At 39.2% G+C, this 27,846-nt stretch overlaps 1 long non-coding RNA gene across 1 annotated transcript in view; it reads right to left on the reverse strand.

Moving 5' to 3' along the window:
- Positions 1–27,846, reverse strand: part of LOC139042733 (uncharacterized) — a 51,820-nt gene that overhangs the window by 9,134 nt on the left and 14,840 nt on the right. The gene's annotated exons all lie outside the window — the stretch shown is intronic.

Below are 27,846 nucleotides of genomic sequence, written 5' to 3' on the forward strand. Positions count from 1 at the left end.
GACCTGGGAAAAGTTACTTAAACTCTCTCATACCTTGATTTTCTCATCTGTAAAATAAGGGTAATAATGTTAGTCTCTAATGTTAGTGGTAGGGTTGATTTGAGAATTCAAGTTAGTTAATATGTGTAAAGTACATAGCCTTGTACATAGTAAGCACTCAATAGCTCAATAATTGTTGGTTCTTATTATTTGCTGATTAGCCCATTCTCCTTCTATTGTCCAGCATATGAGGGACCCTAAATGACAGTTAAAAGGTTGCTTAGTGGCTTGAAATCAGGACACGCAGAGTTAGTTGGCAAAGTAGACTCCCTGATATCCTCAAGCTAGGATAACCTGATGTGTCCATCTCTATGATAGCTGCTGCTCCTAACTGTCACACGGATTTGTGGGTCAGATCCCTTAGGATACACTTTGTAGAATACTGCATGTAAATGAGTGCTTCATCATTGACTGATGTGATGAATTTGGATAGAGACAAGTTGACATATATCTGAGGGCAGATGGAAGGCAGAATGTCTACATAATTTCATCTGGTGATAGCCAAAGTCGTGAAATTGAATCATCAAAATTAAATCAGAGAATTAGAGAATCTTGTATTTGGAAGGGCCCTTTAAGGCCATCTGGTCCAGCCTTCCACTCAGCATTGCAATCCTCCCTACGGCAGCCGGAAAAGAGAATATTAGGCCAGTTGGGAAAGAGATGATGGCGGATGTTATAGAGCCAAAGGCATTTCAAACAAAATGTGGAGACCTAGGGTCTGGGTGGTTTGGTTTTAAACCAGCTCCACAGAAGACAGCAGTAGGAAGAGTCCAAGTCAAGTTGTAAAACTCTTTCTTTTCAGATACAGAAACAAAGGCAGAAGCCTTACTTGTCATTCTGTTGCTAACTTTTGCTTGCTAGCTGACAATGGCACTCTACTTTGAATCTCTTTACCTATCTGTGAAAACGAAATGTTATGTTTCAATCTTCCATGGATGTTTAAAAAAAATAAGCTTAATAAAAAGGCAGACATCCTAAGATGGAAGGTGCCATGTAAACACAAGTTGACTGAAAGTCCTTCTATATCTGCAGCCAAAGTGGCTTTGGGATAAGAAGTGAGGCTGTCACCTTGGGTACCTCATCTTAGGGTGAACTTTGAGCTTGCTTTAGGATAGAAAGTGTTTGCGACATTTTTGTTGACTAGGTTAGGGCTGGTCCTACATAGAATTATGATATCAGATGTATTGGAAACATGTCCAATACATCATGGTCCAGAACCACCATGTCCCTCCTTCCCCATGATCTCTTTCATCTGCTGTCAGAGGCCTGAGATCTCCCATTAGAGTTTTAGTTTTTTGGCTTACAGTACTGATATATGTTAAAAATCTTAATGACCCTGCAAAAGGTAACTCACTGAATTTGTATCACTTATCTTAGTGGGAGTGGGCAATGTTGTAAAAGTTGGAATAGCAGGAAAGAGAAAGAGGACACTAAATGCCTGGGGAGGAGGGAGGATTGAGGATATTGAAAGAAAGTTTTGCACAGTTCACAATTTACCCTATAGCCAGACCTGCTCCAGGGGTAAAACAGAGCAACACGATTCCACGCAAATGTTCATTCCCTTAGCTCCGCCTCACTCCCATCCACACCCCCAGCTCTTTCCAAATCAGGAGGTGAATGAGCTGTTTTTAGAATTTTCTTCACTTTTAAAAGTACTTTTGATTATTTTGCCTTTCCAAATATACTTTTTCCTTAATGAGAGAAAATGAGAGAAAAGGACTGTAGTTGTGCTAGTGTTCAGTCTTAAGGGAACTGTTCAGTTTCATCAATCTTCAGCCAGCCTGATTTATTTTAAGGGTGTGAAAGATCCAAAGGCATGGGTGCACCAAACTGTGAGAAGTCCTAAAAGCTCAGAGCAAGGGCAGGAGGACTCTTCAAGAATGCGAGACATGGGGCCGGCCCCGTCCCGTGGCCGGTCGGTTAAGTTCAGCGCTCTGCTTCGGCAGCCCAGGGTTTTGCCAGTTCGGATCCTGGGCCCGGACATGGCACCGCTTGTGAGGCCATGCTGAGGCGGCGTCCCATGTTCCACAACTAGAAGGACCCACAACTGAAATATACAACTATGTACTGGGGGGATTTGGGGAGAAAAAGCAAAAAAAAAAAAAAAGATTGGCAACAGTTGTTAGCTCAGGCGCCAATCTTTAAGAAAAAATAAAGAATGGGAGACAAGATTAAGTTTATATTTTGGCTTTCACTTTGAAAGTTAGGTTTCTATCTAAATGAAAAGAAGATATCAGCTAACGTGAAATCAACACCAAGACAGTATGGAAAGGGTGATGACCGTGCCTGGTTCTTGTCACTGGGGCCAATCCAGCATCATCTTCCTGTGGGCCTTTCATTCTCCCCACACCAATGACACTGAACAAGAAACAAAGGGAAAAGTAGACTGCAAAACCATTTAAACCAGACTCCTCTGACTGTGAGAAATACTTCTTTATGGCTCACTTCCTAAAATTTGCAAGAGATCCTATTAATCCAGATCCAAAGCATCTTGTCACTGGGATAGATCAATTTAAAAAAACTTATTTTCACATTTAAAATTCTTTTGTTCTGACATAATTTCAGACTTACAGAGAGCTGCAAAATTAGTACAGTTCCTGTATTCCCTTCCCCTAGATTCCCCCTGTTTACCTTTTACCACCTTCGTAGTCTCTGTCCATATAAGTATGTGTATATGTATCAATATATCATTTTATTTTTCTAATTAAGGATAAGTTGCACATATGATGTTCCTTTACCCCTAAATACATCAAAGTATATTTCTTAAAATTAAGGATAGTCTCCTACGTATCCATAATACAACCATCAAAATCGGGAAACCAACATTGATACAATACTATTTCCTAACCTACAATCCTTATTCAAATTTTACCAGTTGTCCCACTAATGTCTTTTATAGCAAAAAACAAAGAAATTTCTGTCTTAGAATCTGGTCTAGATTGACCCATTGAATTTACTTGTCATGTCTCTTTAGTCTCCTTTAATCTGGAACAGTTTACAACCTTTCTTTGTCTTTCATGACCTTGACATTTTTGAAGAGGATGGGCCATTTATTCTTTTCTTTTTTTTATTGCAGTAACATTATATAGCTTTCAGATGTACATTGTAATATATTTCGAATTCTGTGTAGATTACATCATGTTCACCACCCAAAAACTAATTATAGTCCATCCCCTCACATGTGAGCCTAATCACCACTTTTGCCCTCCCCACTCCCCCCTTCCCCTGTGGTAACCACTAGTCCAATCTCCATTGCTATGTGTTTGTTTGTCGTTGTTTTTATCTTCTACATATGAGTGAAATCATACAGTATTTGACTTTCTCCCTCTGACTTATTTCACTTCGCATAATACCTTCAAGGTCCATCTATGTTGTCACAAATGGCCAGATTTCATCATTTCTTATGGCTGAGTAGTATTCCATTGTGTGTAAATACATCTTCTTTATCCATTCCTCCCTTGAGGGGCACCTAGGTTGCTTCCAAGTCTGGGCTATTGTGAATAATGCCACAGTGAACATAAGGGTATGTATCTTTATGCATTTGTGTTGGGCCATTTAGTCTGTAGAATGTTCCTCAACATGTGCTTAGCTGCTGTTTATTCTTGATTAGACTCAAGTTATGAGTTTGTTTCTTTTTTCAAGAATACCACAGAGGGGAGGATGTGCTCTTCTCAGTGCACCATCTTCTTCCTTCTGCTTTTATTAATTTGAATTTGACTAAAAGGAAGAGCTTTCTCTTCATCCCTATTTATTTATTCAAACATTTATTTATATTAGTATTGACTCATGTATTCTCACTTTATTCTCTGGGTTAATCCATCGCTATCATTTATTGTGATGCTCAAATTGTCCCACATTTGGCCAATGGGAGCCCCTCAGATTGGATCCTGTGTCCTCCTGACATGACATCACATCCTTTGAGCACTTTCTTACTTTTGGACACAACAAATTGTTTCTAGGCTCATTTTCTACTTCTCTTCTCCAGCTCTGGAATCAGCTCTAAGAGGCTCTGCTTCCTTTTAGCAGAAAATAACATTTAGAAAGTTAGATTGGACACTAATTTTGCCCATTATTATGGGGTATTGTTGTTTCTAAGCCCTCTCAGCTGACAAAGCTAGGAAATAGGTGTATGTAGGTACGTATGCATGTATGTACGTATATGTGTGTTTTTCTATCTAGCTATCTATCATCTATCCTCCTATCTATCATCTATCTGTCTAATCTATTCTACCTAGATATTAAAAACTGTGAGTATAGGGGCTGGGCCTGTGGCCTAGTGGTTAAAGTTCTGAGCACTCCTCTTTGGTGGCCCTGGTTGATGGGTTTGGATCCTGGGCGTGGACCTAGACCACTTGTCAAGCCATGTTGTGGCAGTGACCCACATACAAAATAGAGGAAAATTGGCACAGATGTTAGCTCAGGGCTGATCTTCCTCAGCAAAAAAACAAAAACAAAACAAAAAAACATGAGTATATACCAATACCTTACTTCCAATCCAATACTACAGAGTTCATTCTGCTCTTCCCCCTTTCTATATCTGTACCTCCCTTTTATAGTGAAAGCCATGTTCTCATTATCTACAATATATGTACTTATTTGCTTAGTCCTAAAATATGCATAAAGTGTTTTCAGGATTGCTAATTATCACACTGTGAAGAAACAAACCTACTCAACTAGGGTTAATATTTGTTTATAGTTCTTTTACCTTTAACCTGAATGTGTATAGTTAAAATACTGTATTCAAATGTTGTTGGGTTTGTTTGTTTTCTTTCTTTTTCCATTCTGAGTGGTTACATTATTCATTTGAAATACAATTCAGTTCATTTATTTTTGTTTGTATTCCATTTTTGGTTCTTCCTCATTCTTGTTGGTTTCATTTATTTATTTTTTGACTATGTGAAATACTATCATGGTTCCAAAAGTCAGAACCCTAGGGGCCAGCCCCATGGCCTAGTGGTTAAATGTGGCATACTCTGCTTCAGCGGCCCAAGTTTGGTTTCTGGGCATAGACCTACAGCACTCATTGGCAGCCATGCTGTGGCAGCGACCCACATACAAAATGGAGGAAGATTGGCACAGATGTTAGCTCAGGGCAAATCTTCCTCAGGAAAAAAAAAATCAGAACTCTACAAAAAAGTATACTCAGAGTAGTGACCCCATGACACATCTCACCTACTCTGTTCCTTCTCCCCATCCTTCCCACCCAATTCCCACACATCTCCTGTAGGTTACCAATTGCATTATTTTATATTTTATCCTTCTTATATTCCTTTTTGCACAAATTAGCATATTCATGTATATTTTCTTATATCATGGGCATAGAACAAAATAAAAACTTAGTCCCGATTCTCTCATTTAAAAGACTTGGATACTCTCTTCAGTAAACTCTTTGCTTGATTTTCAGTAGTCTCCCTCTTCCTGTTACCTTTAGGGCTTGAACACATGGGCATATTCCAATCTGCTTACTACAGAGAGCTTAGGCAGCCGTGTGGTTTTCCATCTTGGCCTCACTTAAGGCTAATGTTTTCAGTACAGATGTACACAAGCCAACAAACTCTTGTTCGAGGAAGAAATTGTCCAAATTACAAGAGCTAAGAAGAATAAAACATAAAAATCCAACTTTAACTTCATTCATAAAGAGAGAAATAAAATTATATAAAGCAAATAAAATAAATCATAAGAAATAAAACTGCTTTAGACACATGTCAATTTTCTTCTATTGAAATAAATCATTTATTTTAGCAGTGAAAGCGTTTATTTCAATATTAGGAAAATAATGCTGTTTGTTTTCAGCATAAAATAACCCTCAGGTGGAATAGACACATTGATTTTTTAAAAATGGATTTCAAATAAATCCAATGTTTTCATAATGAAAACTTACAATATTCACCAGAATATAGTAGTTACATAAGCCAGTGGCTTCCCAAGGAAAGAGAAAATTGCATTCCCTTCTCTTTCATTGGTTTTTGTTAAATACAATTTGTCCATTCCGTTTGACTGGCCAATTTGATTGCAGCATTCTAAAACTCAGCAAGGTGCAATATAGATCCACAGGCTTGACTTAGGAAACCCGAGCCCATACAGCACAATAATTGGATCCACACATTAATTAGATACAGAGATAACCCTGGGCTTATTGTCACCGGGCTTTTGGGCTGAAGGAATCTAGAATAGGATGCTTTGATGTTCTGATGGATTGTCTATGATATTTTGTACCAGAGAACAAGTTATGAGAAAGCAGAACAGCTGTGCCACAGCTATAATCACATGCAAATGTCTAGGAGTCCCCACAACAAAATAACAAAAACACCAGAATGATGCCCATTTTAATCAATAATAGCCAGTCTCTCAGCCCGGAAAATTTTCACACACAATAATCACTATTAAAGCTGTTTCCTTTTTGTGCATCGGTATGTTGCCTGATGGTATGCAGGCTCTTGATAAAGTATTAATCATGTAGCTAAATGACCCGAGTCTCCAACGAAATCATGTCAAATAACACCATCTCCTTAAAATTAACTCATTGAAAGAAGCTTTAAAAAGAGATGTGGGGAACAAAGTAGTTTATGCTGCTGCAGTGGGACCCTATTATACCAGGTTCATTCTACAGCAGTACAAAATATACATAATGCAGGGCCAACTGGTGGTGTAGTGATTAAATTTGTGCACCCTGCTTCAGGGGCCCGGGATTCGCGGGTTTGGATCCCAGGCATGGACACACACACTGTACACCCCTCATCAAGTCAGGCTGTGGTGGCGTCCCACATATAAAATAGAGGAAGATTGGCACAGATGTTAGCTTAAGGCCAATCTTCCTCACCAAAAAACAACAACAAGGACAAAAAAAACAAAGAAAACAAAAGAATCAAAAACAAAGTATACACAATGTTGTTGGTGGTAGAAGTATCCGGAGCGCTACCAGTTATCTGAGCGTGCACCCAATTCCTTAGCTAATAGTTTCAGATAGTCCTTATTTTCTGCCTCCACTTTAATCCATTTACTTAGTAAATACCTACTGATACTATACTGAAATAATATACTACTGAGTACTTATTATATGCCAGGTGGCTGGGCTAGGTACCCTTGTGACTAACATCTTGCCTCCTCCAATGTATTTAGACGTGGTGACTAGATGAATATTGTCAGAACACACTTTGATTGTTTCAAAATCAGCCTCAAAAACTTTTGTCAACACTCCGTTGCCTACCAATACAATACCAACCCTTTCTCTTGACATTTAGATCTCTCTGCAATATGTTTCTTTCCAGCTTTAGCTTCCACATTTTCGCCACCAGAAGGTAAGTTACTTGGTTGCAGTTTAGTTCATCTTAATGAACGTTCATTGAGGATTTACCATGACCAGTGACTGTGCTAGGTAGCGGGATAACGTGGTGAATAAGACAGGAAGAATTATTGTTATAGTGGAAGAGCCTGACACAGGAAACAAATACTTTCAATATAATGTGGCTAAGTGCAATAACAAGACTGAGCAGAGAGTACTCAGGCAGCACGGAGGAAGTGCTGGCAGTTCAGCCTGGGACTTAAAGAAGGGCTTCTTAAAGGACCCTAGACCCCACATCTTATTCAACTTTATATTCCCAGTGTCTAGCATGATTCTGGCACATAGTAACTCAACTACATAGGTAATCCTTCTGCTACAGTCAATTTGGAAGACATCTTTCCTCAAGTTGTTTTTCTGTTTCTCTCCTCTTTGCCTGTAATACCCTCTTTTTCATCACCATCTTTGCCTTTCAGAGGTCCAGATCAAATGCCACCTTCTCCATGATGGCTTTCCTGATTACTGAAACCAGTAAATAAGCATGAAATAAGATTGTCCTCTACGAGAGAAAATTATTACAATCAGTTTCAAATGGATGACATTAGCTATCTGTAGAAGTAATGGAAGAGACTGTCATTAGTGTGCCCATGTCTCTCAGATAGAGCTCGCTAGCCTAGCCCTCCACCCTGAGCCCAAGATCTGTATATTCAACTGCCGACTTGGCGTTTCCATTTGGATGTCACACAAGCCACTGAAGCACAACCTGGCCCAAACAGAACTCATTATCTTTTCATCCCATTGGTCTGTTCCTGTTCCAGTGTTTCCCATACCATACCAGTGAACAGCATCACCATCCACCCAGTCACTCAAGCCAGATACACGGGAGTCATCTTAAACTCACTCCACACTCCCATTCAATCAGTTGCCAAGTATTATTGATTCTGCCACCTAAATATTTTTCTCCATGTTTACTGTCACTCCCCACTGTCACTTCTTGCCTGAGATACTGCAAGAGACTCCTGTCTTGTCTCCCTGCCTCCAGTTTTGTTTCCTTCCAGATACCGCTCCGATTTGTAGCTGGAGTGAGCTGAAAATGAAAAATCGATCAGGTCAGGCCCGCCTTTAAAACACTTCAGCAATTGCAGTTGCCTTAAGGGGGAAGTCCAAAATCTTCCAATGGTTTACAAGGCTTCTCAGATTCAGCCTCATCGCTCCCCACTCTCCCCATCACTCTCTCCTCCTGGTCACGTTAGACTTCTTTCAGTCCACATGGAGCGATTTTTCACATCACGGCCTTCCATCGTGCTCTTTCCTCTGCCTGTAACACTCTTTCCCTTGATGTTTGTGTGGCTGATTCTTATTTATCTTCTGGATCTCACTACTTCAGGAAGCTTTCCGAAAATTTAAAGATAGTACCGTCTTAGGCCATTCAGGCTGCTGTAACAAAATACCACAGACTGGGTGGCTTATAAACAACGGAAATTTATTTCTCACGGTTCTGGAGGCTGGAAGCCTGAGATCAGACCAGCATGGCTGGGTTCTGGTGAAAGTCCTCTTCTGGATCACAGACTTCTTGTTGCGTCCTCACATGGTGGAAGGATGATTAGCTCTCTGGGCCTCTTTTAGAAGGGCTCTGCCCTCATGACCTAACCACCTCCCAAAGGCCCCACCCCTTAATGCCATCACCTTGGCCATTAGGTTTTCAACATATGCCTTTGGGAGGGGACACAAGCATTCAGACCTTAGCTAATAAGACAATTCAGTTAATTCTCCTCATTCTGGTTCCATACTCAGCTGGCAACCTCCTTGTAATAATAAGCTTACCTTATTATATTTTTCTTCATCAGAGACTAAAACATTGTTTCAGTCTTCTGGAATATTTCTTATAACAAAAAAATAAAGTTTTCAAATCCTGACATTCTGGTTTATGCATCAGTCTGTGTAAACTGAGTTAGACAACATCTCTACCTTGCATCTCTCTAACTTCACCAATCACCACAACTAGAAGTGATGCTGCCTCCCTCACCACTCCTACAGTGTTGAGCTTGTTCCAAGGCTCCTGTGCTTCTGTCATACCTCAGACCTACTGCGCATGTCTCATCTCTTCTCCTAGTAAACGCAGACACGGCGACTTGTTCATTGCTGTATAAATAGAATGCACAGGTGCTCAATAAGTATTTGTTAACTATACAAAAACACAAGAAATAATTATAAGTGACACACCTCACTTTGTTGATTCTAATTCCAAACTGTATTCAGAACATTCTCTCCACTGCCAGTACTTTTAGGCCTCATCCGTTTCCCCCTGGGTCACTAGAACAGCCTCTTTACTGGTATACACATCTATAATTTTTTCCCTCTAACACTGCATTTTCCTCCCTGATGTCAGGGTGCTTAAACCACTTCAACAACTTCTTATTTTCTTCAGAATAATAAACCAACTCATTAAATGGCTTCTAAGGACCTTCATGATCTGGCTCCCACTTACCTCTCAAATTCTACTTTCCCTCCTCCTCCCCCCATTTTCCTGTTCTTCAGTCATCATGATCTATTTGCTATTTTTTTATATGCTCTGGTCTTTCATAACCCACATCTTTGTACATTTTGCTAGATGTGTCTGGAATAACCTTCCTCTCTCTGTCCACATAATTTCTATATATACTTTAAAACATAGGTGTAGAGACAATTACTCCAGCAAGCCTTCCCTGACACTGTCACTTCACCCAGGCTGTCCTACGCCTTTCTTTTGTTAGCATTTGCCACTAATTTCTATCATAGCATTTACCATATCCATCTCTCTCTCTATTCGCATCATCCCTCCTCCTAATAAACAAAACCAAACCTGGGAACTCCTTAAGGATAGGGACCATGTTCATCCTGCTTACAATTATGTCTCCAGGGCATAGCACAATGCCCAGTATATACCAGGTGCTCAGGACACAATTGATGAGTGAATGTTCTAGAGTGCTGGTGCTCTGGGCAAGGGATGAGCAATTTCTAGGAAATTAGGATAGAACATGACCAAATGTATGGTGTTGGGACAATGAATTAGCAACCCTACTAGCCTCAATAGTTGATTGTAAGATACATCTTCTAGTAAGCTGGAAACTTTTATTACCTGCCCTCCCAACACATTGGAGTCTGGAAAAAGAGATATATTTTAAGTATCTAGTGACTAAGAAAATAAGAACAGTAATAATAATAATAACAGCAGCCATAGCAGTAATAACAATAAGTTATTAACTGCCTACTTTGAGCCCAGGCACTGTAATACATACTATACATGGATTATATCGTTTCAAATTCACAGTAATTTTATGAAGTAAGCACCATGATGATTCATAGTTCACGGATGAGAAAACTAAAGCTCATGGGTGTAAATGGTTCCCATAGGCCAAAACAGCTAACAAATGGGAGAGCTTTAGTTCAATCTCATATCTATCTGACTTAAAACCCCAGGCTCTTCGTTGCTACCCTGTGTTTTCTAGAAAAGGGTTAAACTTCAAAACACATGGAGACACACATGGATACGTACGAAGTGCTGCTGAGAATGCTGTAAGAAAAGTCCAGAGCTTAACTCCCTCAACCAGTCAATCTTCTTCCTACTCCTTCCCTTAACTTGGAATGAAAGAAGTCTCTAAACAGAAACTTAAACAGTCAATGTGCAGTCTCTTTTCTAACAATTGAGACACTGAAAATTTGCTGGGCTATTTCCATTTAGGTTGCTTTTATATGTTTTGCTAACATCAACTACATGCTCTTGTGGCAAAGCATGGAGGGGGAGCTCTGGCTACAGAGATGGAGGAACTTACCTGAGTCCTCCTGGGGGCTGAGCCCCAGACATGGATGAGAAGAGCAGGGGTGGGGAGAAAGTTCAGAGTATTAAGCTGTTTCTTCAAAGTGGGTGTTCTCCTGGCTGCTCCTTACATAAGTCTTGGCTCTGTCTTTCTCTCTTAAGGAGAGGCCCAGCATGGGCCATCTTGTCAGCATAGATGCGGTACTGTGTGTGTGAGGGTGGGCACAAATTTCATTCCCTCTTACCCATTCCAATCATGCCCCCTCTTTCATATTCAACGCCCATCCTCCTTGACTGTTTTAATTTTCCACTTTCGTTTATGATTTCTCACTTTTGTATGTCAGTAATATACCAGAGATTAGGTATTTGTGCCATCACTTGAGCTACAGGATTTATTGTAGTGGAATGCATTTGGATATAGGGACGATGGCGAGACCACTGTAGTCACCCAGGAGGGAGGTGACCAGAATTCAAAATAAAGATTTGATTCTGGAAAAGGGGAGGGAGAAAAGGCTGCAAAGGGCATTTTCTAGAAATCTTGCTTCCATATTCTATATTGCTTATGTTTTTATATGCTATCACAGTGTAAAAATAAGATGATCTTAAGTGAGAAAGAGTTGCTATTCAGACTATTGACGAGGAGATCTGGATGCACATGAAATCCTGCTGCAACAGATGATGCTAAGCATCCTGTTGTGTTAGACACCAGCGGTAGGAAGTCCAGCTTGATAGGGGCCCTCAGTTGCATGTTGCCCATCTCTGTGTTTGTCTCTCTATAGAGATGGTACTTGAATAGTATTTATTGTAACAAGAATTGCCCTGAAGCGATCAAAATGTGTCTAGTGTTCCTGGGTTTGCGCTATACAGTCTGTGCCTTCATTAGGATTATTCATTTATTAATGTGCTAAAGAGGGAAGACTTTCCCATTAACAGAAGAAAATGGCCAAAATGGGTTGTGACACCTGGCAATCGGGCCCTTAATGGCGATGTGAAAGAATCAAATAAGCTGCTTTCACGTGTCAGAGATGAATTCATTTTCAAATACATGCTGGTTGCCTCTACTCACAGGTACTGAAATTCTCACAGGCCGTTGTAAGCCCTAATTGCGTTTAAACATTGGGGATGAAATCACTTAACCTGAACTGTATTTGTAGACAATGTGCCAATACATTTCCTCCCAAGAAAAAAGACGTAAAAAGAAAAACATGTCTAATGATTTTTTTAATGTATTAGGGACTGGTGACGGAAAATAAGAATCATAATAAGAAAGATAAATCTAAAGAAATGGGAAGAAGATGAAATTAAATCTTAAATAGCTGAATTATTGGACTCAGAAGTTCCTATTTCAGAAAGATCCATTCAGCTACCAAATGCTAATAATTATATATCTGCCCGCTCATGGTTCTGTAGCTACCTGTGACCAGTCATCATTCATATAGAGACATAAGTCAGATTCTAGCTTTGCCCTCTTGGCTGTCTTAAGTGAAGAACTGGCAAAGTACGAATGCAGGGACTGCCAATGACTGGAAGAAGAGGTGACTGGGGAATGGTGACAAGTCAAGTGAGGGTAGGATAATCCTAAGAAAAGAGAAGGAACATGGCAACATTTCTTCCTCTTTTAAAAATGTCTCCACTGGCCTGGGGTTTACCCCTAGGCTCAAATTAAGAGCCACAATGAACATGTATCAAAAAGACATTGAAATGTGCATGCCCTTTGAGCCAGAAATTCCACTTTAGGAATTTATCTCAAGCAAATTAATGAGGATGTGGGCAAAACCAGAGATGTAATGAAGTTCATTGCAGCATGAGTTGTTATAGCCAAACTTTGGACACAGCTTAAAAGTATTAAAAAAGAGGATTGATTAAATAAATTAATCGTATATCCATAAGATGGAATATTAGGCAGCCATTAAAAATATGATGTAGTCTATTTTTATTGGCATAAAGCACAATCATAATTGTTAGTTGAGCAAAAAGGATTATAAAACTACCCACAGTGTGATCCCTTAAAAATACATGTAGAAAAATCTCTGAAAGACACATAGCCAGGCATTACCAGTCATTGTCTCTAAATGATTTTTATTATGGTTGCAAAAGAAACATTCTTTTCTTTTCTTTTCCCTTTTTCTTGTTCCCGTGTTAAGATACTTCTGTCATGAATATACACTCCTTTTGTAATAATATGAAATGACTACAACAAACTTTATTTTAGAAGAATGATATAGTTGCCAAGCCAACAATAATTCCAGAAGCTTGGAATGCCCCTTTGAATGCCTATGCACAACTTACATACCTCCCTTGCATCTCAGTTTACTCATTTGTGATATGGAATAATAACACCCATTTCACAAAGTTGTTGAGAGGGTTACAGAAGGCAGTGTGTAAAAGTGTCTGACTCCACGTTCAGCACCTTGATAGGCAGTCAATACATACTGAAGTTGCATCTGCATGATAGGTCAGTAATCCAAATTCCATGCAGGGATGAATAGATCAGAAGATACACTAGAGTATACCATTTTTGTTAGTTAGAGCAATCTGCTCTTCAAACATAAATAAGGTAGATTCCAGCATGGGATATATTGAGATCGCCCTTACCCTGCTGTCTGGAGGGTTGGTAGAACTGAAGATTTGGAAGGACATAACAGCCAAGCTCAGATTAATCCAGACACCTACTTCACCAGCAGACACCGAGCCCACAACCTCACTTTATTTGAGCGCAAAGACAGAGTAGTGCAACAACACATGGTTTGCTGATTCCTTGTTAAAATGGAAAATGTCAACTAAAAATAATTGTCTTTAAATACTACCATTAACAAAACCCAAGAGTTTTGAGCAAACAGATGTCTAAAAAGAAACTTATTTTCTAAAATGTAACTGGGACAATGCAACCCGCCAAATTGCTATATATTCAGTTTCTAAGACACTGATATTGGCAAGTTCTATATTGCTCTCTATTGGTAGTTGGAAGAAACTCCACACAATGAATGAAGAGCAAATGGCACTTCTGAGTCTGAGGTGGAGTGGTTTACTCAGCCATTTAGCGAATATTTATTGAGCAGGTACTCTGTGGCATGCTCTGCAATAGGTACAAATGGCAATGGGATAGGACCCGTACCCTCAGGGAGTGTTCCATGATAATGAACTAAAGCAGATTAGATATCAAGGAACCTCAGTACCATTTCACATTCTGTTAAGAGAGATTTGCATATGCTACATAATAATGCAGTAGCTTGGTCTCTCAATTCTTAAAATATGGAAAACCATAGCTATCTTTATTGATGATTAAATGTATGAGTTATTTGAAATTGTCTTAAGTCCTTGGAGAAAGCTCTTTTTGGAAAATGCTAGGCTGCTTTTCAGGCAATATTGTAAGAAGATATTTTCCTTCATCCTTGTTTCTTTTTCTGAGAAGTCTTAACAATCAACAAATCAAAATGTTCTAATTTTATGTCCGTTTATCTTCATTTGATGCTTTGGAAGGTGTATTCTTTTTCTTTTTGTTTTTTCTGTTTTACAGTCTGCTAATCTTCAGCCCCATGTGTCTATTTAAATACATCATTCTAAAGTTGCAAATATGTAATTTGTTTATTTCTCTTTGCTCTCAAGTTGCTCCCCAGTGAAATTTATTTTTCAAAAGCAATTTAAAGGTGCATCTTTCAACTGGTTAATCCAGGCAAGCTGATTGTTGGTTCTGTTCTCTCAACTGTTGAGGAATAGTTGTTGGATTCAAAAAGGAGAGGGTTGGCTTGTGTGAGGCAATGTGGGCAAGATTCTTGTCTCGCACAGTTGTGCCAGTGCACCTGAGACCCCACGAGCAACACATTCCTTTCTCAGCACCCTGGCATCTCTTGGCTGCCATCTGCCAAGCCAGGTCCAACAGACTTCTTTGATGACTTAGTGAAGAACACAAACTTATATTTGGCTAAAACAATCTTTTTAAATTCAAAGTAAGAGCCCAATTGTAGTTTACAAAAATGAAGTTCTAATCATTTAGTTCATCTATTCACTATCACTTTCAAATTCACTATCATGGTCTACAGTCTCTACACGCTCTGGCCTCCGCCTCCCTCTCTGGCCTCAACTTGTGTTCTTCTCCTGCTTGCTCATTGCACTTAAGTCACACTCTCTTTCTGCTTCTGGAACATACCAAGTTCATTTCCTCTACAGGGCTTTTGCTCATGCCACTTGTTCCCTTCTCCTGAAATGATCTCTTCCTCTCCAAATTACTTCTCACTCTCCCCTCCCCCAACTCTCCTCCTCCACCCCTGGCCCATGCTCTACCATCAATTTGGCACCTACTTATCCTCCAGCACCTCAGCTCAAACCTCATTTTCTCTGAGAGGACTTCCCTAAGTTTCTAGATCAAGTTCTTATTTTAAATACATTTTTATGAATTGGAAGAAAGCCAGTGTAGCTGAAGCATATGGAGCAAGAGTGGCAGTGGTACCATTTGGGGTCGGAGAGGTAAGTAGCAGACAGATCAAGCATGGCCTTGCAGGCCTAGGTGACAATTTAGTTCGTAGTAGTTTAAGAATAATAGAAAGCCATTAACGAGAATGACAGGGATCAGATTTGGAGTTTGACGAGATCACTCTGGCTGCTCTATGGAGAATCTGCTTAGCTAGAGGAAAAGGGGGCACACAAAGAGACGAGCTACGAGGCCATTTGCACAGTCTGGGAAGGGGAAATGGTGGTTTGGACCAGGGTGTTGACGCTGGAGGTACAGAAAAATGAGTAAGTAGTAGACGTATTAACGAAATGAAATCAAATCAAGAAAACTCGCAGGTTGGGATTTGGAGAGTGAAAGAGAAGGTGGTGTCCAAGATTGTGCCAGTCCTGGCTTGTTCAATTAGACGGATGGTGGAAGACCAGCTTTTACGGGTATTTGGGTGTGTGGCGGGGATGGGGTAGGTTGGTGAGGACAGCAATAGCGTTGCAGTTAGCTCTAGATTTTAGTTTTAAACTAAAGTTTGTAACTTTCTTAGTAGAGTACTTTATTCTACTATTACAGCTTCATAATAATTATAGCTTACACTTAGTGAATACGTACTTACGCCAGGCACTGTTCTACGTGCCTCACATATATTAAATCACTTAGACATCAATAAATGATAATGTTTATGATTCCATAATTATCATTATCATTATTGCAACATATACTGCCTGTCTTTCTTGGACAGAGTTAGTTAACACAAGCAATTTCTTTCTATCCAATTCTCCTTTTTACAGACTCCATGCAGGCAGCTACCATATAGTATGGGCACATTCTTCAGAGAAATTACAATGCAATTGATTAGATTACAACCGTCTGGAGTTCTCTCCTAATCCTGAGGGCACATCCTGGACTAGTGACCTAAACCAGCCTTGGGTATTTCCATGTACGTAATGTATCTGCAAACCTGTACTCAGAGTGGGTTACTTTTCTCTGTGTGTTGATTCCTATTAACTTCATTCTTATAAAGTGATTATATCTGGCATTAGTCCCAAATTGTCATGGTTATTTGCTAAAGCCACTTATGTACTGACTAGAGCATTTTTGGCCAATCTAGAACAAACAGCTCAATAGGGTTAAAAATAAAATCTCATGTTTTTAGAAAATCTGCTCAACTAAGAAACCCAACAGGCAGCCTTTTTTATTTTATCTTTTAAAATTCAATTTCATAAACTGAGGGCAGAAAGCCCCTTAGAGCTTTCTCTGGCCTAAATGCTGACAATATGAGGACCTCAAAATACTTCTGTGTATCTCATTTTGCGAGACCGACAAACTAGCTGGGCTAGTCCACACTTGAACGATCGAGGTATAAGAAGTTTGCACAGGTATTTTGGAAATTGATTCAAATCAGCAGGTTGCATGCTGATGTCACTTTTGATCATCAGCACCACCTTTGCTTTATTTGGGAATAGATTTGTGTTTGCCTAGTAAGTTGGGGTATAGAAAAGAAAAAATGTTATTTTTATTATACAAGAAAACATCATCAGCAGGCATCCATTGCACTGGACAGGCAACAGTATCAATAGTTTGTCTTCCTCTCTCAGCTTGATTTTAGGTGGAAATACTTGGGCCCAAACAAAACAACAGTGGCGTTAGAGATGGTCTTCAGCTTTTCTTGGAGATATGAAACATGGAAGCATAGATTATTATACAGGCTTATGACCTCTTCTTTGGGTTTCAAAATGCATTGCAATGATTTCAGAACTTTAGATTTTGTCAAGGGTAGTGAAACAGAAAAGCAGGAATGACTAAAATAACTGACAGACTGAAGTGATAAGCGAGATTTGGGATACAATACAGTGTGTGGAGCTCAGCTTCGGCTCCCAGCCACATGCGCCCCATTTATAAAACAATCAGGAAAAGCCTCCTCTAATGAGGAATTGCCAAAGAAGGCACTTGTTAGGATTTATATGCAAGGAAAGCTCGTTGATTCGCGGAGGAGAAGATGATCCAGGAAGCTGAGTAACTATAGCTGCCAAGAAACGGGATAAATAGCAACTCACAATGGGACTATTTGCAACATACGGCAATGGAAAAGCTGCCTTATTCTCTTTGTGATGGCCGTGGTACCTTGGAGGGATCCATACCACTAAGAAGGAAAACTGATGGAGCCAAAGAGGCAGCCTGTGCCCTTGCTTTGAAGTTGATTGGCCCAGTAAGGCAAATGCACGTGGGAGGTTTGACTTTGTTGTTCACACTGGTCCAGATGGTGCTTTCCGAAGCCAGAATCTCTGGGCCACCGGAGCAGCATGGAGAAGCTTTCGGCTCCTCCTGAATCAAATTCTGGCTCTTGCAGCAGGCAAGTCATGGAAGAGTGCCAAGCTTTTCCAGCCAAAAAACTACTGAATTCTCTTTCTTAGTTTCATCCAACTCTTCGTTTGAAATATTAGAGTTGTAAAATGTGAGTTAAGAAGAATTTTTTTTAAGACTATTTCTGATGCTTTGAATCATGACATCACCTGAAATTAAGTTAGAAAATAAAAGAAGCTCTTCATTTACATCTTTTTAATTGAAGTATAGTTGACATACAATGTACTTACATTTTTCTTCAATCTGCAACTGATTTAGAAATAAATGCTTGTGTTCAAAATGCAGAGTACAGCTTGTAAGTCATTTTCTTGAACTGATAAACCCAACACAATTTTACATGGCTTGCCAATTGGGACTGGCTAAATCCTGTCCACTGGAACAGGGTTTACAAGTGACCCTTCCATACGCTATCATGGGGACTTGGATTCCTAACTCTCAGAATTGCCTTTACCTCCCTTCTGATCCTCTGTACTTTGTCTTGTGTATGGAGGGTCATCGCCACCAGATCACAAGCTCCTCTGCGAGCAGAGGCTGTGTCTCTGCCATATGTGCTCACCTTGACTCTCCCTCCTCCTAACCCTGCGTGGTACTTTGCAAACACTCTAAGATATTTGCTAAAAGTAGTGGAAATTTCATTCAGCCACTTATTTCATCCTTTAGAGCAACTCAGTGTTTTTGTTTTCTTATCCCACATCACAAGCTAAGAGAGTTAAATGTTTTTCTGTAGAGAGGCCCTAAGAGCTTTCTCAGAAACAGAGTCATGGAAACCAGAAAGAAAGGGAGAGAAAAAGTGCTATCCAGCACTTCAGACTGGTGCCTAATTTTCATTAAGTTAATTGCCACATTCTCTTTTCATTTTCCACCATCTTCAGGGTCTAGGCTTATGAAGAAAGACTCACTTTCTTGGTTGGGAAGAGACCTTATTGTTATTATTATTTGATTTATCAAAATTAAATCATAAAATAATTATGGTTATTGTTAACATCACTGGTATGCTGAGAAACCTCATGTATTCTACAGCCTTTTCTTTAGTCCAGACACAAGTGCCACCTCATTCAAGAAGCCTTCAGTTCTGGCCTACCTTTATTTCTCTCTTCTTGAACCTCTTATAGCACTGTACAGCATAGGGTAGCGTTTAACATGCTACCGAGAATAAAAGCTCTAGAAGGGAGAGCTATGTCTACTGTCTCTGTTTCCCCCAACGTCTCCTAGCATGGGGATCGGACTCTATAATAACTGATACTTTATGTATATGATTTCAGAATTTATATTCTCAGCCTTACCATCTCCATCGTTTATTAATCCAGCTGATAATTCCATTTGGATGGCTCCATATTGTCTCCAGTTCAGTGTACCTAAAACTGAACTCACAAATTTCCTTAAAACTAGCTTCTCTTGACTCATCAGTTTCTTTGAGCCACCTAAGCCTCAAATCTCACTGAAACCTTTGATTTTCTCTTCCTTCCTTTTCCTTCACACCCAATCATAGCTCTAGAATCCTTGCCTCTCAAATTTTTTTCTTCCTGTTTCTATCTCCTTCTAACTTCCTAATCCAGCCCTATCATCTCACACTTAGACTACTGCAATGATCTCCAAATTAATCTCTGTGTTGATTCTCAACTTCATCTACACCCTGAAATCAGCCCTTTACCCCCAGATTTATTTCCCTAAAACTCTATAATACATCGTTCTTGCTCTAAATTTTGCTTGTTATTGCTATTCAAGTGGCTTGTCACTTCCCTTACAGGTGAAGTCCAAAGTCCTTAGCCTGCTTTACAAGATCCTTTATTTCTAGCTTTACACGAGTTTTCAAAATATATTTCACGATTCCCATATAAGAAGCCAGTGACTTTAACCAATGTCCCTAAAATATGCTCTGCATATTCCCCTTGTTTGTACCTTTGTTTCTGCTGTTCCCTCTGTTAGAAACGTTATTCATCTTCCTCTCTGTCAATGTTATCTATTTTTTCAGGTGTGACTCTACAGTTGAACACAATGCTTGGCACGATAATAATTCGTTGAATGAATGGACGGACCTAAGTCACGCTTCACTTAGAAGTCGCTCCTGCTTACTTGAGACCATGATGATTTTTTCCCTTTTTAGGATTTATATTGTACTGATTATCTCTACAAATAATTTGGCGCTTAGCAAATATTCCTCACATGGCTTAATTTGAATATGTCTTTCTAGAGTTTAGTCAATTCTAAACTCCTTTTGGACAAGTTCTAACTGTATCTTTTACGTTTGGCATCTCTCACGTAAACAAGCACAGAGTCCCATATATAGCAGCTTACAATATACATGTGTAGATTGCTCACAGGTGCTCAGTACCTCCTTGCTGCCAGATGGACTATGGAAGTAGAGATAGTGATATTGACTGAGGTTTTTTAGTCCTTTTGTCCCCGTGAATTGATTGACCTCTCTCTTTTAGAACCTCCATATTTTTTAAAATCAAAATTGATATTATTTAGCTTTTTTTGGTAAAGGCTTTAATTTTTCCACGATTTTAAGGTAATTGTCTTCTGAGATAATATTTTGTTAATATCTTCAAAGTGTGTATGACGAAATACAGCAAAAGTTGAATCCACAGTATTGGAAAAGCCAACAACAGCACTCACAGATGACAGCATAGTTGACCCTACACTTCAGCTACCTTTGATGACTACACAATATATTGATCTGGTCATCTAATAATCAATTGCTGAGATAGTAAAAAACCAACCAACCAACCCCACCATGTCTACGTGCCATGCAAATTATAACACAGCATAGCACTTCCGATCTTTGTAATTATATAGCTGAATAAAAAGTGAAACACATGGTTCATTCCTAAGATGTTTTGTCTACATGTTGCTAACATCAAGATGGATGGCGACGTTGCAGCTCATAGCTAACTAAGAAGACACAGCTTCAAGGTATCTATTCAATCTTCACATTGGAACTGGATGCTATTAATTTCAATAAATAGATACGCTCTGTGAATAATTAGAAATATCAGCAAGACTAAATCAGGAGATGTGATTCCTTATTAAGAGAGAAGCTAGTGAGGAGAGGGGAAATAAGACAATGTGTTGAAATCTTTTTGAGACAGGTGATCCCCAACACTCCTTTTTTGTTGTTTTTATAGATCCCTAAGAAATATTCTTGCTGATGAAAAGAATAAAGGTATCATGTGGCAAAGGATAGGGGCTCAAAGTCACGCAGTATATGGAGATCTAGCATTCTTGCCTTATAATTTAAATCGGTGTATATGTGTGTGTTTGCATGTTTGTAAGAAAAGGAGAGGAGGAAAAGGAAAAAGAGGAAACAGGTCTCAGTTATAGTGCGTTTGGTTATAAGTTACAGAAGTCCGCTAAAACTAACTTCAGTGAAAAAGGGGAATTTATCTTTATCTTAAGGAAATCTGAGGTAGAAAGCTCACGGGTAACTGGAAACAACGACTGAAAAACTGTCAAGAACCTGGCAAGCTTCTCGCTCTCTTTTACCCCTCTCTCTCCAGAGCAGCTTTCATCGCGTCAGCGAATACAGCAAATACAAAAACATAGCCTCCTTGCAGCTTCTGAATTTCTATGTTCTCGATTTACACAAACAGCAGAGGCTGACCCACCTCTCTGTGTCATAAATCCAAATTCCTAGGAGAAGAATCTGGTTGGCACACTTTGAGGTAAAACGTTCACCCTCATCTGATCAGCTACGGCTTAGGGGCAGGTCCAGAAGAAAAACAAGCCCAGCTTAGGTTAAATGTTTCCACACGTCCAATCCCCTTGGGCTCCAAGGGAGAGGTGGTATCAGTTACATGGCATGCATATAGCAGCTGGGGCCCACTCCTGTTGGGGGGCTGTAGGAAATGAGGTCATGGGATTGGCAGACACCCTATAAAGTGAATATTATAGATAGAGAGTAGGAAAAAGGGGAGAGATAGAGGAGAAAAAGGGAGAAATTTAAGCATCTTAGTTTTATATAGTCATTTAGTTTTGATATATTTAATATACAATTCAAGGCAATTACAATTTCTCATTGTTGTATTATTTATTGTTACTGTTCTGCTTACATTATCTGATAAGACTTTTTAAAACTTCATATCTTGATGATTTATGTGTAATTATAATTCAATGGCAGTTTATTACATACATAATCTAATTTTCCATCCTAAATAAAACATCTAAATGAAAACCTAAATAGGCCTTTTATATACTCATTAACACAATATGTAAAATCGAGACAGTGCCTAGGATCCTATATGCGATGCCCTACTTTGGTGAGGCAGAGTTTATCAATTAACGTCCAGTTCCCTTACATTTTTTAAAGTGTCCATATCCATTAGCTGGAATTAAAATGACATATTTATAAGATTAAGTAGTTTTGCATATAGTCCTGTAGCATCTATATTTTACTGTCCTCATGTCTGAAAATGCTTACTTTTCCTTCAAACTCATTACAAGTGTATTTTTAATTAACTGAATTGCTGCATCATCTTTCATTTCTTTTAACAATATCCTTGGACAGGTCACTATGAATTTTGACACTAGGCATTGAATGTTACAAGCTCTGTCAGTCCTGTGGGGCAGTCAAACAGTATAGCCTGGTATGGATCAGGTGACTGTGACATGTGGGAACAGAGGGCTGTGAAGCTGGCAAAAGTTAGACTGGTAGTAGTTAATAGAAAAAAATGATAAAAGTTTTAGGGAAAAATCTTTTATATTATAAAGTACACTCAAATGTAAATATATATTGAATAGAGAATGGATATGCAAATGAGATTTTTGAGGGGCCGGAGCGGGTGAGGATGAATGTGCTGTTGAAATGATGGCGCTGACATACTCTGCTTTGTTCATTGTAACCAGGTTGGCAATGTGGAAAAAGTACCGGGCCGGAAGTTAAGAGAACTGGGTTCTAGTTCGAGGTGAGACATTTACAGGGAATGTGACTTTGGTCAAGTCACTTGTCTTCCTTGAGTCTCAGTTTCCTTGTTGACAAAATAAAATGGTAGGATGAAATGGTCTCTAAGGTACGTTTCAACCATTTGATCTTATGACCTAAAATGATTTGGAGAACTATAATTCTTGATTCTGCTAATCCGTGCAATTTCATCCTGTCAGGGGTTGGTATTAACAATGGATGTGATCCAATGATATCTACAAGAAGACTGTTTAGTTTGCATATCTCCTCTCTTTTCCCTGAGGCTGCACATCTTGTTCGTGTTGCCCTGACTTCTCCTTGGTGATGAGGAAGGAATTTCATTTGTAGGAAGAAGCTGAGGGAAGCTGGGTACCTTCTGATGAATGGGAAGCCATGGGAAGGGTAACAGCCTGGAACACTCTCAGTTCCGCCTCTTTCTTTCGGCCCTCTCTCACTGTGTGGTAATGGTGTTAAATCTGGGACTAGCGTAATACAAGTTTGATGATTGTGGGGGACACAAATGCAAACTAAAGGCAATGGGGTTATCAGGCGGCACCCTCTTCGCTCCATCTCAGGCAAACTTCAGGATGGGAGAAAAGGTTAAAAGTGTGAGCCAACTTGTAATTTGGAGATAGAAGAATTCATTTTCTAATAGGAAAGCTAAATTCTATATAAAAAAGAAACTTTTATTAAAGCAGTTCCACCAGAGTGACTCTGATTAAGAAGTTGAGCAATTTTCATCATGTAAATTATGTTTTTAAATTAGATTTAAATAACATAGTAATACTTTTATTCGTGTTACCCACCATTTAAAAGAAATAAATAATTTGCTTAACGTCTTGCATTTTCACGAGGTGAAATTCCATCACAATCCTTGAGTAATTGAAACTATGGTGATTTTTAGAGCCATCCAATTACAGAGATTCACTGCAATTATTTTTCTAATAAAGTTAGTTTTCATTTTTGTGTGTCTGTCATTTCCTGTCAATGTGAGGATGTTTTAAAAATCTTTTTCTGATGAGGCCTGGATATTGTTGTACCTGTAGAGCGATATTTATTGATGCTGTCTGATAAATGGAGAGCCCCTAAAAGAAGGCATGATTATAAATTTTAGTGTGTCTATTTATCTTTATTTTTCTGCCAGTATCAATAAACAATTGGTTATCAGTATGGTTATCAGTATGGTTATCAGTATGTTTATCAGAATGTTTTTCAGTAACTTATTGACCATAGTACATTGAGTGGAAGTCTGGAATTTTACAAATAATTTAAGGGAAATGTTAATGCAGGCGTATTCTATTTAGATAGTAATGCTGTAGTAAACATAGGACTAACAGGACTGGTGCCTCTTAACATTCTGAGAATTTTGTCTTTTTCTGTTTTGACCGATTAAAAGTTGAGGGGATTGAGGCCAGTGTGATTGTGGGGCTTTGCCCTCTATTCACCCTTAACTGTAGTTTTAAAATCGGAGGAAAGTGTGAGAGCATCAGAAAAATTTAAAGTTCAATGAATTATTTAACTGATCCCTGTCCGGATGTTTATTCAGCGAGCCCACACATGTCTCAGGCCTTGTGCTAGGCCTTAGGGATACAGAGATTAATTCACCTGGTCCCAACTCTCAAGAAGGTCACAGTTCTAGAATTAGTCTCTGTAAAACACAGGATAGGAAAGTTGTCCAATGTCCAGGGCCTGGGTGTGTGCTGAGGGTAGGCAGTGCAGTGGGTGGGGGAAGGAGGGGTTCTAGGAACAACCTGTGACAATTCCCACCTCAGCAAGTCAGTTTAGTGACTCAGATCCACAATCAATAAAAGTGATTTTGGAAAAATAGTTCCTTTCTCCTAGTCTCCTGCTCTCTTTAAGTATAAGGAGTTAATTTGCCTCATCTCTCAGGAGTGAGAGATACACAAAAAGTAGAGTGGAACTTGGAAGCAAAAAGAGAGAGAAAAATCAATTTAAGACCAAAACTGTGCTTTTAAACCATGGCTCCCTGTGTAGAGTTATTATAGGTCTAAATATTGTTGTACTGTATATCTAAAGGTTTGCATTACTGTTAGTTTAATGACGAAATCTACATTTTAAAAGGTCAGTCAATGAATTAAACACGTGTGTGGTAGATTTTTGCATTGCCCGACCATTTCAAATATACAATCCAGTGGAGAAGGCAAATGTGCCTGATGTACAATGAAATCAAGTTTTGTTACCTAGCAGGCCTTCTTGAAAATTTACAAGGTCGAAAAGGAGAAAAAGGTAAATTCTGCTTTTTGGGGGTAAATGTGGGCTATAGTTACACAATTACAAAATAGTGGCCCTCAAAGTAAAAAAATGCATTCAACTATGGCAAAAATTACAGTTAATAATGTATGGGCTCACTGAAACAAACAGAAACCCATTGGTCATAAATTAAATGCGGCGCTCTGAACTGAAGCTCATTGTGAAGTGTGTGGGGTCGGGGGGGGTGGGGGTATGAGGAAGGCCTGTCTCTGTTGAGTGTGTTGGGAGGTGGAAAAGGAGAGAAGCTTTGACATCGGCAGCCCAAAGAAACCAGAATGTGGTAAACACCAGGTTGTAAAGGTCTGACAAAGGAATGATTACCAGTGAATCATCTGTTAGTGCCGAGGAAATAAAGTTCATTTGAACAATATCAGGTGGCTTGAAAATATAGGATGATGTCAGAATAGTCTCAGATATCAACAATATAGGGGGAGAGATTTCAGGGAGGTGTTACATCATCTGGTAAAAGGCTCCTTTTGTTTAACGTGCTTATTAATGATCGAGAGATGTTAACTATATTCATAGCTGATATCGAATTAAGTTTTTTTTAAGTTACAAACGCTACAAAGAACAAAGACTTGCCAGGTTGGAGATATGGTAGAGAGACAAAAAGCAAGGCCTAACCTGGACAAATTTGGAATGAATACCACAGATGGGAATGGAATACTTGTAGATATTGAATTGTGAAGAAATAAATATAGATGCTATTTACCTCTCTCTGGCCCTTGCCCCTTCCATTTCTGAAGAACAACAGTGAAAACAACCACAGTAACAAGAAGATTTGGGGACGGCTCATTAAAAATATGCAGAAGTGCCACATTAAAGTTCAAGAAAAAAATAATGTCCAAATAGTAAATCCACAGCCTAAGAGTATTTGAGAATGTTTGTAGAAAACGTATCATGTCTAAAACAGCGGTTGGGGCACAGCGTTGGTCTACCATACAAAATATGTGAAATCAAGGGAGGCTCTTCATTAGCGTTTATAAAAACTGTTTTAGAGAAGGCTAACCCAGGGGATTATCTGAATCTGGACTATTGCTGCTTTTTAAGGCGTCAGACAATGAACTCAACGAGCAGGAGTGGGCCATTCCCACGAATAGGCCTTACCTATGAAGGATTATCTGTCATTTTCACTTCCTTCTTGCTAGAGGCACAGCGATGAAGAAATTTCCTCTCATGAAATGTCAAACCTTCTAGAAGCATACTATTTTAATTTCCACACTCTAAATCTCCCACTGAGAGCGGATCCCTGTCCTCAGAGAGTTAACATTCCAATATGGCTGCTTTAAGGAGGAAAACACCAGCTCTATTTTGAAGTTCATAAACAGCAGTAGACAAATAGTTTTAATGGCCAATTCTTTGCGTGTGGGGGCGGAGGGCAACTAACGAATGGAGTTCCCAGAGTAAATTGGTAGTCTTTCTTTGAGGTAAAGTGCTCATATGTTTAAGGTAAATTACCTTTTCCAGGAAGACCATTTTGCTCTCTGAAGAAGTAATTTAGTTCAAAAGGGTACCAATTCAGTATCATTAAGCCTTTTAGGAGCTACATTTTCTATTACAAGCAAATCCTGGATAAGGTAATTTGCCTCAATTAGATGATCACTTTGAATCCAGGAGGGAGTATATTTTACTTCCCTTACTCATAGTCATCAATTTTCTTTTGATTGCCCAGGTGTGTATGGAGATGTGTTATGTGTTACACACAAGCTTAATAAAAGAAGATCCAGTGCCTTGTTGGAAGTAGCATATGCTCAGCTGCACCTTAGCACATGTCCCAGTAACCGTTCAACACGGATTAAGTCCTCAGGACTTACACCCTCGTCAGTGGAGGATATACAAAATATGGTCCTTCATTAAAAGGAGTTTATAAAGTTTTTATTTTTGACAGGAAGGTGCCTGGGGTAGATCACAGAACAGCACTGGCCTACCTTTCATGGATGTGGTAAAGACTGTCTTTTTAACAACTGTCAAAGTGCTTTAAATATTAAGCCTTATGGAACCACTAATTATATCTATTATTTAAAAGGCATAATGGGAAGAATTAAAGCCAAGAAAAATTTAGGGAAAAAAACCTAGATTTGGTGCCAAATAAGCAGCTTTTCTGATGGTTGAAGAGTAGGTGAAGGTTACTCGTAGAAAGTGTATTACAGCTGTGACTTAAAATGGGAATACAGGAAATGTGCCGGAGGAGAGGGAAAATCATTAGGTGCCGCAATTTAAACATTAGGCAGTGACCAGCTGGCTACCCTCTTGGCTCCTTGGTTCATAACCTGTCAATAAATCTCACATTAATCAACACTGATGGTGCTCTGCCTATAGAAGGATCGAAGTAGTCGGGTTGTTCTTTTCACAGCCCTTCTCACTCAGGGTGTGTCACTGCCCTTCAACTGCCAACGGAGTTGCTTTGTTTGCTTGTAACCCAAGTCACTTGTCAAAGGAATCGTAGACTTGCATAGATTGTAAATCTGGTGCTGAAGGAATTGAGATGCTAGTCAGAATAAATTGTTTCAAAGCAAAAGAGTATTCATTTTATTATTTAGCAATGAGTTGTACCTAAGACATTTCCTACCCCAAGAAATAGAATTGGCTTCCAAGGAGGACCAACAACAACCAAACACACCACCACAACAAAATCACATCTAGCTATGTTTTCATTTGGCCTCATTTATCTCACGCAGTAGCTTATACGCATTTCAGAAAATAGACAAAGAGGAAGATCTCTTTGCTGCCTGACTTTTAAAAAATTGTTTCACTCTTTG

The sequence above is a fragment of the Equus asinus genome, chromosome X, assembly GCF_041296235.1.
Source record: "Equus asinus isolate D_3611 breed Donkey chromosome X, EquAss-T2T_v2, whole genome shotgun sequence".
NCBI classification, from domain to species: domain Eukaryota; kingdom Metazoa; phylum Chordata; class Mammalia; order Perissodactyla; family Equidae; genus Equus; species Equus asinus.